Genomic DNA, 13,989 nt, shown 5'->3' on the forward strand with positions numbered 1-13,989 from the left:
GAGCCCTCATCAAAACATTATATGCCAAAATTGTTGACGTTGGACAAGGAAGATAACTTAATGACTTATGTATATTATTCACATAGAAGTCATATTGTCATAGATCCTTTAACATGTGATGCTTGCCCCCTATCTTTGCTAGCCAAAAATTATGCACCAAGTAGAGATACTACTTGTGCATCCAAAACCCTTAAACCCAAATCTTTTTCAAGTGTCCACCATACCAACCTATGGATTGAGCAAGATCCTTCAAGTAAGTTGTCATCGATGCAAAAAAGCAATAAAAATTGCTTCTAAATATGTGAGATCATTTAGTGTAAGAGAAAATTGAGCGTTGTACGAACTTGGATGACAAAGAATTAAAGCGACAGACTACATAATAAAGGTTGTCATCTTAAGGGGCAATACAACATGACGTTCTCTTGCACTAAGGGATTGAGCATGCAAACAAATAAGCGCATGGCAACCTCTGCTTCCCTCGGTGAATGGCCTATCTTTTACTTCTATGTATTTACTTTTATGCAAAGAGTCAAAGTTTTCCTTCTATTCCTTTTTATTTTCTCTTTTGGCAAGCATCATGTGGTGAGGAAAGATCTAGGCACATATGTCCAGTTGAATATCGATAGCATGAGTTATTATTGTTGACATCACCCTTGAGGTGAGTATGTGGGAGGCGAAACTATGAGCCCCTATCTTTCTAGGTGTTCGGTTGAAACGTTTTTCTCATGGGTACGAGGTGAGTGTTAGCAATTGATACGTCTCCAATGTATCTATAATTTTTGATTGTTCCATGCTATTATATTACCTGGTTTGCATGTTTATGGGATTTATTTTATACATTATTATCAGTTTTGGGACTAACCTACTAACCGGAGGCCCAACCCATATTGCTGTTTTTTTGCCTATTTCAGTATTTCGAAGAAAAGGAATATCAAACGGAGTCCAAACGGAATGAAACCTTCGGGAGCGTGATTTTTGGAACGAATAAGATCCGGAGATCTTGGAGTGCAAGTCAAGAAACAACCAGAGCCTCCACGAGATAGGAAGGCGCGCCCCCCTTGTAGGGCGCGCCCCCTGTCTCGTGGGACCCTCGGAAGTCCACTGACGTACTTCTTCCTCCTATTTATACCTACAGAACCCGAAAACATCCAGGGGCACCACGAAACACAATTTCCACCACCGTAACCTTCTGTATCCGCGAGATCCCATCTTGGAGCCTTCGCTGACACTATGCCGGAGGGGGAATCGACCATGGAGGTCCTCTACATCAACATCCTTGCCCCTCCTATGAGTTGTGAGTAGTTTACCACAGACCTACGGGTCCATAGTTATTAGCTAGATGGCTTCTTCTCTCTTTTTGGATCTCAATACAATGTTCTCCCCCTCTCTTGTGGAGATCTATTCAATGTAATCTCTTTCTGCGGTGTGTTTGTCGAGATCCGATGAATTGTGGGTTTATGATCAGATTTATCTATGGATATTAATTGAATCTTCTCTAAATTCTTTTATGTATGATTGAGTTATCTTTGCAAGTCTCTTCGAATTATCAGTTTGGTTTGGCCTACTAGATTGATCTTTCTTGCCATGGGAGAAGTGCTTAGCTTTGGGTTCAATCTTGCGGTGTTCTTACCCAGTGACACAAAGGGTTGCAAGACACGTATTGTATTGTTGCCATCGAGGATAACAAGATGGGGTTTATACCATATTGCATGAGTTTATCCTTCTACATCATGTCATCTTGCTTAATGTGTTACTCTGTTCTTATGAACTTAATACTCTAGATGCATGCTGGATAGCGGTCGATGTGTGGAGTAATAGTAGTAGACGCAGGCATGAGTCGGTCTACTTGTTATGGATGTGATGCCTATATACATGATCATGCCTAGATAATCTCATAATTATTCGCTTTTCTATCAATTGCTCGACAGTAATTTGTTCACCCACCGTAATACTTATGCTCTCAAGAGAATCCTCTAGTGAAACCTATGGCCCCCGGGTCTATCTCTTATCATATTTGCTTTCAATCTACTTTTATTTGCATCTTTACTTTTTTGCATCTATATTATAAAATACCAAAAATATATTTAACTTATCATACTATCTCTATCAGATCTCACTTTCGCAAGTGGTCGTCAAGGGATTGACAACCCCTTTATTGTGTTGATTGCGATTTATCAGTTTGTTTGTGTAGGCGCGTGGGACTTTTGAGGAGCCTCCTACTGGATTGATACCTTGGTTCTCAAAAACTGAGGGAAATACTTACGCTACACTTGCTGCATCACCCTTTCCTCTTCGGGGAAAACCAACACTAGCTCAAGACATAGCAAGAAGGATTTCTGGCGCCGTTGCCGGGGAGGTCTTCGCTTAAGTCAAGACATACCAAGTACCTATCACAAACCCATCTCCCTCGCATTTACATTATTTGCCATTTGCCTCTCATTTTCCTCTCCCCCACTTCACCCTTGCCATTTTATTCGCCCTCTCTTTCCCAATCTCCTCCTCTCTTTTTGCTTGCCGTTTTTCTGTTTGCTTGTGTGCCTGTTTGTCCTTATGGCTTTGCCTAAAGGTCCTGACCACCTTCTTAGAAGGATGGATGAGATTGAATCAAATATTAGAAGCTTTATGAATTTGCAATTTGAGCATAATGATTTCTTTAGAAAAGAGCTTAAGGAACAAAAAAGTTTTTGGGGGTTTATGAACAAAGAGCTTGATGATATGAATAAATAATTCTATGGTTTTAACGCTCAAATTACCTGGCTTGAAAATGCTATAGCCAAAATTTCTGACAAGCAAGCCACCTTAGTCAATAAGATGGCCGCTAAACCAGAAAAATTACGTGAAAATAATGATGAGGATCTTAAAGTTATTGATGCGTCTCCTATTAGATCTATGTTTTGCAATATGAATTTTGATGATTATGGGACTGATGATGAACCAACTTTGCCTAGAAGGCGTCCCAAGAATTCGGAGTCTTTAGATCTTAATGCTAAATTTGGTAAAAGTGAGATTGGAGAATCCTCAACTTCTAATAATGTTGAACCTACTATCTCGGATTTCAAGAAATTTGACTATGATAATTGCTCTTTAAAAGGTTGTATTTCCTTGTTGCAATCCGTTGTTAATTCTCCTCATGCTTATAGTCAAAACAAAGCTTTTACCAAACATATTGTTGATGCCTCGATGCAATCTTATGATGAAAAACTTAATTGGGAAGTTTCTATACCTAGGAAACTTAATGATGAGTGGGAACCTACTATAAAGATTAGAATTAAAGATTATGAGTGTTTTGCTTTGTGTGATTTGGGTGCTAGTATTTCCACGATTCCGAAAACTTTATGTGATATTCTAGGTTTCCATGATCTTGAAGATTGCTCTTTGAATTTGCACCTTGTGGATTACACCATTAAAAAGCCTATGGGAAGGATCAATGATGTTCTTATTGTTGCAAATAGAAATTTGGTGCCCGTAGATTTTATCGTTCTTGATATAGATTGCAGTCTTTCTTGCCCTATTATTCTTGGTAGACCTTTCCTTAGAACGATTGGTACGATTATCGATATGAAAGAAGGGAACATTAGATTCCAATTTCCCTTAAAGAAAGGCATGGAGCAATTTCCAAGAAAGTAAGTCAAATTACCTTATGAATTTATCATGCGTGCTACTTATGAATCAAGTGCCAAAGATGGCACTCGTTAGATCTATCTTCGCTTTTATGCCTAGCTAGGGGCGTTAAACGGTAGCACTAGTTGGGGGGCAACCCAATTTTCTTTATGTTCTTTGTTTTGGTTCCTGTTTAGTGTTAAATTTTATTTCTACTTTCTGTTTAGATGTTTTTTTATCTTTTGTTTAGTGTTTGTGCCAAGTAGAACCTATAGGATAAACTAATATGATGGTTGATTTGATTCTGCTGAAAAACAGAAACTTTTCGCTCACGAGAAAAAATTCAATAAATCACAGAAACGTGATTTCGCATTGATTCTTTTTGTTGCTAATCAATAAACAAATTTTACAGCACGTCCTATTTTGGTAGGATTTTTAGAGTTCCATAAGTTTGCGTTAGTTACAGATTGCTACAGACTGTTCTGTTTTTGACAGATTCTGTTTTTCGTGTGTTGTTTGCTTATTTCAATGCATCTATGGCTAATAAATTAGTTTATAAACCATAAGGAAGTTGTAATAAAGTAGGTTTAACACCAAAATAAATAAAGAATGAGTTAATTACAGTACCTTATGTGGTGGTTTTGTTTTCTTTCACTAACGGAGCTTATAAGATTTCCTGTTGAGTTTTGTGTTGTGAAGTTTTCAAGTTTTGGGTAAAGCTTTTATGGACTATGGAATAAAGAGTGGCTAGAGCCTAAGCTTGGGGATTCCCTAGGCACCCCAAGATATTCAAGAATAGCCAAAATCCTAAGCTTGGGGATGCCCCGGGAAGGCATCCCCTCTTTCGTCTTCGTTCATTGGTATCTTTACTTGGAGCTATATTTTTATTCGCCACATGATATGTGTTTTGCTTGGAGCGTTGTATTATATTGGTCTTTGCTTGTTAGTTTACCACAATCATCCTTGCTGTAACACACCTTTTGGGAGAAGCCTATTTGATTAGAATTTGCTAAAAATACTCTATGTGCTTCACTTATATCTTTTGAGCTTGTTAGTTTTTGCTCTAGTGCTTCACTTATATATTTTAGAGCATGGTGGTGGATTAATTTTGAAGAAATTGCTAGTCTCTCATGCTTCACTTATATTATTTTGAGAGTCTCTTAGAACATCATGGTATTTTCTATGGTTATAATTTGGTCTTAGAATGTTGAGCATCCAAGTTGGGTACAATAAAAACTATCATAGAAAGTGAATTGGATGCTATGATCAATTTGATGCTTGATAATTGTTTTAAGATATGGAGGTAGTGATATTAAATTCATGCTAGTTGGGTGATTATGAATTTAAAGAATGCTTGTGTTGAAGTTTGTGATTCCCGTAGCATGCACGTATGGTGAACCGCTTTGTGATGAAGTTGGAGCACAATTTTATTTATTGAATGTCTTCCTTATGAGTGGCAGTCGGGGACGAGCGATGGTCTTTTCCTACCAATCTATCCCCCTAGGAGCATGCGCGTAGTGCTTTGCTTTTTGATGACTTCTAAATTTTTACAACAAGTATATGAGTTCTTTTGACTAATGTTGAGTCCATGGATTATACACACCTTTCACCCTTCCAGTATTGCTAGCCTCTCTTGTACCGTGCAAATTTCGCCGATACCATACACCCACCATATACCTTCCTCAAAACAACCACCATACCTACCTATTATGGCATTTCCATAGCCATTCCGAGATATATTGTCATGCAACTTTACACCGTTCCGTATATTATGACATGTTTCATCATTGTCATATTGCTCTTTGCATGATCATGTAGTTGACATCGTATTTGTGGCAAAGCCACCATCATAATCTTCATACATGTCGCTCTTGATTCATTGCATATCCCGGTATACCGCCGGAGGCATTCACATAGAGTCATATCTTGTTCTAGCTTTGAGTTGTAATTTTTGAGTTGTAAATCCATAAAAGTGTGATGATCTCCATTATTAGAGCATTGTCCTAGTGAGGAAAGGATGATGAAGACTATGATTCCCCCACAAGTCGGGATGAGACTTCGGACTTCACAAAAAGAAAAAAAAGGGAAAAAGAAAAAAAAGGGAGAAAGGCCAAAAAGAAGAAAAAAAGAAGGCCAAAGAAAAAAAAATAAAAAAAATAAAAAAAAAGAAAAAAAAGAAAAAAAGAATGAGAGAAAAAGAGAGAAGGGACAATGCTACTATCTCTTTTTCCACACTTGTGCTTCAAAATAGCACCATGATCTTCATGATAGAGAGTCTCATATGTTGTCACTTTCATGTACTAGTGGGAATTTTTCATTATAGAACTTGGTTTGTATATTCCAATGATGGGCTTCCTCAAAATGCCCTAGGTCTTCATGAGCAAGCAAGTTGGATGCACACCCACTAGTTTTCTTTTGTTGAGCTTTCATATATTTATAGCTCTAGTGCATCTGTTGCATGACAATCCCTACTCACTCACATTGATATCTATTAGTGGGCATCTCCATAGCCTGTTGATACCCCTAGTTGATGTGAGACTATCTTCTCTTTTTTTGTCTTCCCCACAACCACCATTCTATTCCACATATAGTGCTATGTCCATGGCTCACGCTCATGTATTGTGTGAAAGTTGAAAGAGTTTGAGATTATTAAAGTATGAAACAATTGCTTGGCTCGTCATCGGGGTTGTGCATGATTAAATACTTTGTGTGGTGAAGATAGAGCAACAGCCAGACTATATGATTTTGTAGGGATAACTTTCTTTGGCAATGTTATTTTGAGAAGACATGATTACTTTGCTTAGTATGCTTAAAGTATTACTATTTCTTATGTCAATATGAACTTTTATTTTGTATTATTTGGATCTGAACATTCATGCCACATTAAAGAAAATTACATTGAGAATTATGCTAGGTAACATTCCACATCAAAAATTCAATTTTTATCATTTACCTACTCGAGGACACGCAGGAATTAAGCTTGGGGATGCTTGATACGTCTCCAACGTATCTATAATTTTTGATTGTTCCATGCTATTATATTACCTGTTTTGGATGTTTATGGGATTTATTTTATACATTATTATCATTTTTGGGACTAGCCTACTAACCGGAGGCCCAGCCCATATTGCTGTTTTTTTGCCTATTTCAGTATTTCGAAGAAAAGGAATATCAAACGGAGTCCAAACGAAATGAAACCTTCGGGAGCGTGATTTTTGGAACGAACAAGATCCGGGGAGCTTGGAGTGCAAGTCAAGAAACAACCGGAGCCTCCACGAGATAGGAGGGTGCCCCCCCTGTAGGGCGTGCCCCCCTGTCTCGTGGGACCCTCGGGCGTCCACCGACATACTTCTTCCTCCTATTTATAACTACGGACCCCGAAAACATCCAGGGGCACCACGAAACACAATTTCCACCACCGTAACCTTTTGTGTCCGCGAGATCCCATCTTGGAGCCTTCGCCGGCACTCTGCCGGAGGGGGAATCGACCATGGAGGGCCTCTACATCAACATCCTTGCCCCTCCTATGAGTTGTGAGTAGTTTACCACAGACCTACGGGTCAATATTTATTAGCTAGATGGCTTCTTCTCCCTTTTTGGATCCCAATACAATGTTCTCCCCCTCTCTTGTGGAGATCTATTCGATGTAATCTCTTTTTGCGGTGTATTTGTCGAGATACGATGAATTGTGGGTTTATGATCAGATTTATCTATGGATATTAATTGAATCTTCTCTAAACTCTTTTATGTATGATTGAGTTATCTTTGCAAGTCTCTTCGAATTATCGGATTGGTTTGGCCTACTAGATTGATCTTTCTTGCCATGGGAGAAGTGCTTAGATTTGGGTTCAATCTTGCGGTGTTCTTACCCAGTGACAGAAAGGGTTGCAAGACACGTATTGTATTGTTGCCATCGAGGATAACAAGATGGGGTTTATATCATATTGCATGAGTTTATCCTTCTACATCATGTCATCTTGCTTAATGCGTTACTCTGTTCTTATGAACTTAATACTCTAGATGCATGCTGGATAGCGGTCGATGTGTGGAGTAATAGTAGTAGATGCAGGCAGGAGTTGGTCTACTTGTTATGGACGTGATGCCTATATACATGATCATGCCTAGATAATCTCATAATTATTCGCTTTTCTATCAATTGCTCGACAGTAATTTGTTCACCCACCGTAATACTTATGCTCTCGAGAGAAGCCTCTAGTGAAACCTATGGCCCCTGGGTCTATCTCTTATCATATTTGCTTTCAATCTACTTTTATTTGCATCTTTACTTTTTTGCATCTATATTATAAAATACCAAAAATATATTTATCTTATCATACTATCTCCATCAGATCTCACTTTCGCAAGTGGCCATGAAGGGATTGACAACCCCTTTATTGCGTTGGTTGCGAGTTCTCAGTTTGTTTGTGTAGGCGCGTGTGACTTTTGAGGGGCCTCCTACTGGATTGATACCTTGGTTCTCAAAAACTGAGGGAAATACTTACGCTACACTTGCTGCATCACCCTCTCCTCTTCGGGGAAAACCAACGCTAGCTAAAGACGTAGCAGCAATCATAGACGACTATATGATGGTTGAGTATGTGGACTTGCTAAAAGGCTCCGTCACATGACTCTTCCTGAAAAGATGATGAATTGTTGTTGCAAAGTTGACTAAGAACATAGTTTGTTGGTTTTTAATAGAGTTTTTGCTTTATACTTCGATTATGTGATGAACTGTTACTTATTCATGGGAAGTATATGATGCAAGTTCAATGATACAAGTCCTATGTTCAATTTTGTTGCTGTTATAATAATCAACATGATGCTTCTATGTCCGTATTTTTGTTCTTATCGACAGCTCTCTCTCAAAGCATGTGGACATGTTTTTCGATTTTGGTTTTTGCTTGAGGACAAGCAAGGTCTAAGCTTGGGGGAGTTGATATGTCCATTTTGCATCATGTTTTCTTACTGTTATTTATAATGTTTTTATCCATAATGCTATGTCAGGCTACCTATTCTGCACAACTCCAAACAAGCTGAACCTTCACGGAGAATTTTTATGGAATATTTATGAAATATTGGAGCAAATATCTACCAGAGGGGCCCCACCAGGTGGGCACAACCCACCTGGCGCTCCAGGGAGCCCAGGTGCATCCTGGTGGGTTGTGCCCTCCTTGGCCCACCTCCGGTGCCCGTCTTATGGTATATAATTCATTTTGACCTAGAAAAATAAAGGGGAAGACTTTTGGTACGAAGCGCCGCCGTCTCGAGGCGGAACTTGGGCAGGAGCACTTTTGCTCTCTGGCGGAGCGATTCTGCCGGGGGAACTTCCCTCCCGGAGGGGGAAATCATCGTCATCATCATCACCAACAACTCTCCCATCTTGGGGAGGGCTATCCTCATCAACATCTTCACAACACCAACTCCTCTCAAACCCTAGTTCATCTCTTGCGTTCAATCTTTGTATCAAAACTATAGATTGGTGCCCATGGGTGACTAGTAGTGTTGATTACATCTTGTAGTTGATTACTATATGGTTTATTTGGTGGAAGATTATATGTTCAGATCCGTTATGCTATTTAATACCCCTCTGATCTTGAGCATGTTTATCATTTGTGAGTAGTTACTTTCGTTCTTGAGGTCACGGGAGAAATCATGTTGCAAGTAATCATGTGAACTTGATATGTGTTCGATATTTTGATGGTATGTATGTTGCCATTCTCTTATTGGTATCATGTGAACATCGACTACATGACACTTCACCATATTTGGGCCTAAGGGAGTGCATTATGGAGTAGTTATTAGATGGTGGGTTGTGAGAGTGATAGAAGCTTAAACCCCAGTTTATGCGCTATTCCGTAAGGGACCGATTGGATCCAAAAGTTTAATGCTATGGTTAGAATTTATTATTAATACTTTCTCGTAGTTGCGGATGCTTGCGAGAGGGTTAATCATAAGTAGGAGGTTTGTTCAAGTAAGAACAACACCTAAGCACCGGTCCACCCACATATCAAATTACCAAAGTACCAAACACGAATTAAACCAACATGATTAAAGTGGCTGATGAAATTCCCGTATACCCTCAAGAACACTTTGCTTATTATAAGAAACCGTTTTGGCCTGTCCTTTCTCCCAAAAGGATTGGGCTACCTTGCTGCACTTTTGTTACTAGTATTGTTACTTGCTCATTATAAATTATCTTGCTACCAAACGACTCCGCTACTTACAATTTTAGCACTTGCAGACATTACCATGCTGAAAACCACTTGTCATTTCCTTCTGCTCCTCATTGGGTTTGACACTTTTCCTTATCGTAAACACCTACAATTGACCCCATACACTTGTGGGTCATCAGTAAAATGCCCACCACAATAATATTTTGTTAACTACGTCAATTTTATTTTCAAAGTTAGTTATGGCGAGTCATTCATAGAGGCTGACACAGGTACTTCGTTTGTCAAATTTTTCGCGTAACTCTCCCAAATATTGACCACGCCCTATATAGGTCATATAATGACATCATGCCAAGTTTTCATCCTTGTCTGGCCTCATTTGCATATTTTTATGAATCTAAGAGCATTTTCCTCTTTTAAAAGGCTAACAAATATATTTAATGCTTTAAAATTGTCATATCAACTAAAAAAGTGGCCAAACTTAAGAATAGAACTTTCAACCATGTATATTCAACATAGATAAATTTAAAGGGAAATATCGTAAAACAATTGGGATAGTATGTACCGTCGATCATGAAACTTTCAATAGTGGATGTCCTATTGATCGTTGATCGTCTTTTAGTCTTGTATGTATTGTGGAGGATGTATCGTCAATCATTCTTAGGGCATCTCCAAGGTGGACCCATAAGCCTCCCGCAACTGTCTGGACCGCGCTTTCCGGACACCAAAAACCATTCAAAGCCGACCTATATCAGTCCGCGGAGCGGTCCGGACGTGATTTATCCTGCAAACGGGAGACAAAAGTGGAAGAGATTTGCGGAAGTCCAGACCGCTCCCAAGCTTGCTTTTGACCGCCGTGGTCCATCAAAAACCCGTCACCTGCCCCTCTCATGCTTCCCTTCCGATGCACGCGCCGCTTACCACGCCGCATTCATGCATGCCCAAAGCACGTGGACGTTGGCATTGATGCCGCAATGTGACCGGTAGGAGGGAGGACGGCGCTGACCGACGGGACCTCTCGGCAACCACCGCTTCAATGCGGACGCGGGTTCCAGAGGAACCAACTTTTGGTCGCTGCACCACATTGAAGCAGCTAACTGGCACTTCACAAGGCCTGGCCGCAGCTATTTAAGCCGTGCTCCAATGCCGTCCACATCGAATCCTCCTCCTCTCCTCGCCGCACCTCCTACACATCTTCAACGATGGGCAAGTCCTGGGAATCAGCACCGGCAAGCGGTTGGGGGCAGGATTTGGCGGCTCGTGGAGACGCCGCCATCGGACTCCGGGGCCGTCATCCTTGTTGGCTGGCGGTGACTCGACATGGGCGGAGATCATCATCTCCTGTGGCAACGGGGAGGACTGGCAGCCGTCACCGCCGCCGCAGTTCACGCCAGCAGTGTCAGGCCAGGTCTATGCCGGCACCTACATGGAGTTCGAGGAGCAGATGGAGCTAATGCTCTGTTGCTCCGTCGTCCACACCAATGGCCCGGCTCCGCCACCGGGGCACTCCTTCTTGTGAAGCCGGAGCCAGTATCCCCTCCAGGCTCTCCACCTCCACGCAACAGAGGCGTCCAAATTAGGATTTGGATGCCATGTCAAGGAGGAGCGGCTCCCCCCGCCCCGGTGCGCCGTGAAGGAAGAGCAGCTCTTGTCACCGCCCCGATGCGCCGTGAAGGTGGAGCACTGCTCACCGCCGCCTTGCTGCACCATCAAGGAGGAGCGCCACTCACCGTCGCCGCCCTGCCCAAGGGGCGCGGGTACATTCTGCACTACCTCCGTGGCAGCTCCTCCTCGTCATCGTTGTCCTGGACCGCCAACGTCCTGCCGCCAGAAATCACGACAACCTAGACTAGGCATATGCCTGGGCCCTGGACCACTCTGTTATGACGTCTGAGACAGACAAGCGCGGTCTCCACCGCCTCGATGAGGAGATGGCCAGGTACAACGAGGAATGGCCCCTCGCCGAGATTACCGCCACCGCCAAAGACGACGCCTCCAACGACCACCGCCCTCTCCCCCAACCAACATCCTCGATGGCTGCAGCCGCACTATGCACGACGCAAGAGGAGGTGGATAGGATCATCCGCGAGCTCCAGGTGGCCGCCGAAAAGCCCTGTCGCGGTGACACTGCTACCTCTTGAGCTTGCATTGGTTTTTCCCTTGAAGAGGAAAGGGTGATGCAGCAAATTAGAGTAAGTATTTCCCTCAGTTTGAGAATAAAGGTATCAATCTAGTAGGAGACAACGCACAAGTCACCGAATACCTGCACAAACAATCAACAACTTGCACCCAACGTGATAAAGGGGTTGTCAATCCCTTCACGGTTACTTGCAAAAGTGAGATCTGATAGAGATAGATAAATGGTAAAGTAAATATTTTTGGTATTTTTGGTTTATAGGTTGGAAAGTAAAAGATTGCAAAATAGTAGATCAGAAACTAGTATGATGTAAAAGAGAACTTATATGATGGAAAAAGAGACCCAGGGCTATAGGTTTCACTAGTGGCTTCTCTCAAGATAGAAAATATTACGAGGGGGGGGTGAACAAATTACTGCCGAGCAATTGATAGAAGAACGCATAATTATGATGATATCTAAGGCAATGATCATGAACATAGGCATCACGTCTGTGTCAAGTAGACCGAAACGATTCTGCATCTACTACTATTACTCCACACATCGACCGCTATCCTGCATGCATTTAGAGTATTAAGTTCATAAAGAACGGAGTAACGCATTAAGTAAGATGACATGATGTAGAGGAATTAACTCAAGCAATATGATGAAAACCCCATCTTTTTATTCTCGATGGCAACAATACAATACGTGCCTTGCCGCCCCTACTATCACTGGGAAAGGATACCGCAAGATTGAACCCAAAGCTAAGCACTTCTCCCATTGCAAGAAAAACCAATCTAGTAGGCCAAACTAAACCGATAAATCAAAGAGACTTCAAAGATATCAAATCATGCATATAAGAATTCAGAGAAGACTCAAATAATATTCATAGATAATCTGATCATAAATCCACAATTCATCGGATCTTGGCAAACACACCGCAAAAGAATATTACATCGAATACATCTCCAAGAACATCGAGGAGAACATGGTATTGAGAATCAAAGAGGGAGAAGAAGCCATCTAGCTACTAGTTATGGACCTGTGAGTCTGTGGTAAACTACTCATGCTTCATCGGAAGGGTAATGGTGTTGATGTAGAAGCCCTCCGTGACCGAATCCCCCTCCGACAGGACGCCGGAAAAGGCCCCTAGATGGGATCTCACAGGTACAGAAGGTTGCGCCGGTGGAAAAGTGGTTTCGTGGCTCCCCTGGATGTTTTTTGGGTATAAGAGTATATACAGGCGAAGGAACTAGGTCAGGAGACCCACGGGGGGCCCACAAGGCAGCGGGCGCGCCCTACCCCCTTGGGCATGCCCTCCGCCCCGCCTCGCTGCGTCTCCGACTTCATGTCCAAGTCTCCTGGTTTGCTTTGGGTCCAAGAAAGATTGTCGTGAAAGTTTCATTCCGTTTGGACTGCGTTTGGTATTCCTTTTCCGCGAAACTCTAAAACGGGCAAAAAAATAGAAACATGCACTGGGCTCTCGGTTAATAGGTTAGTCCCAAAAATAATATAAAATAGCATATAAATGCCTATTAAACATCCAAAATAGATAATATAATAGCATGGAACAATAAAAAATTATAGATACGTTAGAGATGTATCAAGCATCCCCAAGCTTAATTCATTCTCGTCCTTGAGTATGTAAATGATAAAAACAGAATTTTTGATGTGGAACGCTACCAAACATATTTATCCATGTAATTTTCTTTATTGTGGCATGAATGTTCAGATTTGAAAGATTCAAAACAAAAGTTTAATATTGACATAAAAAAAGTAATACTTCAAGCATACTAACAAAGCAATCATGTCTTCTCAAAATAACATGGATAAAGAAAGCTATCGCTACAAAATCATATAGTCTGGCTACGCTCTATCTTCATCACACAAATATTTAAATCATGCACAACTCAGATTACAAGCCAAGCAATTGTTTCATACTTTTGATGTTCTCAAACTTTTTCAATCTTCACGCAATACATGAGAGTGAGCCATGGATATAGCACTATGGTGGAATAGAATATGGTGGTTGTGGAGAAGACAAAAAGGAGGAAGATAGTCTCACATCAACTAGGCGTATCAATGGGCTATGGAGATGCCCAT

Source organism: Triticum aestivum, chromosome 6B (genome assembly GCF_018294505.1).
Source record: "Triticum aestivum cultivar Chinese Spring chromosome 6B, IWGSC CS RefSeq v2.1, whole genome shotgun sequence".
NCBI lineage: Eukaryota > Viridiplantae > Streptophyta > Magnoliopsida > Poales > Poaceae > Triticum > Triticum aestivum.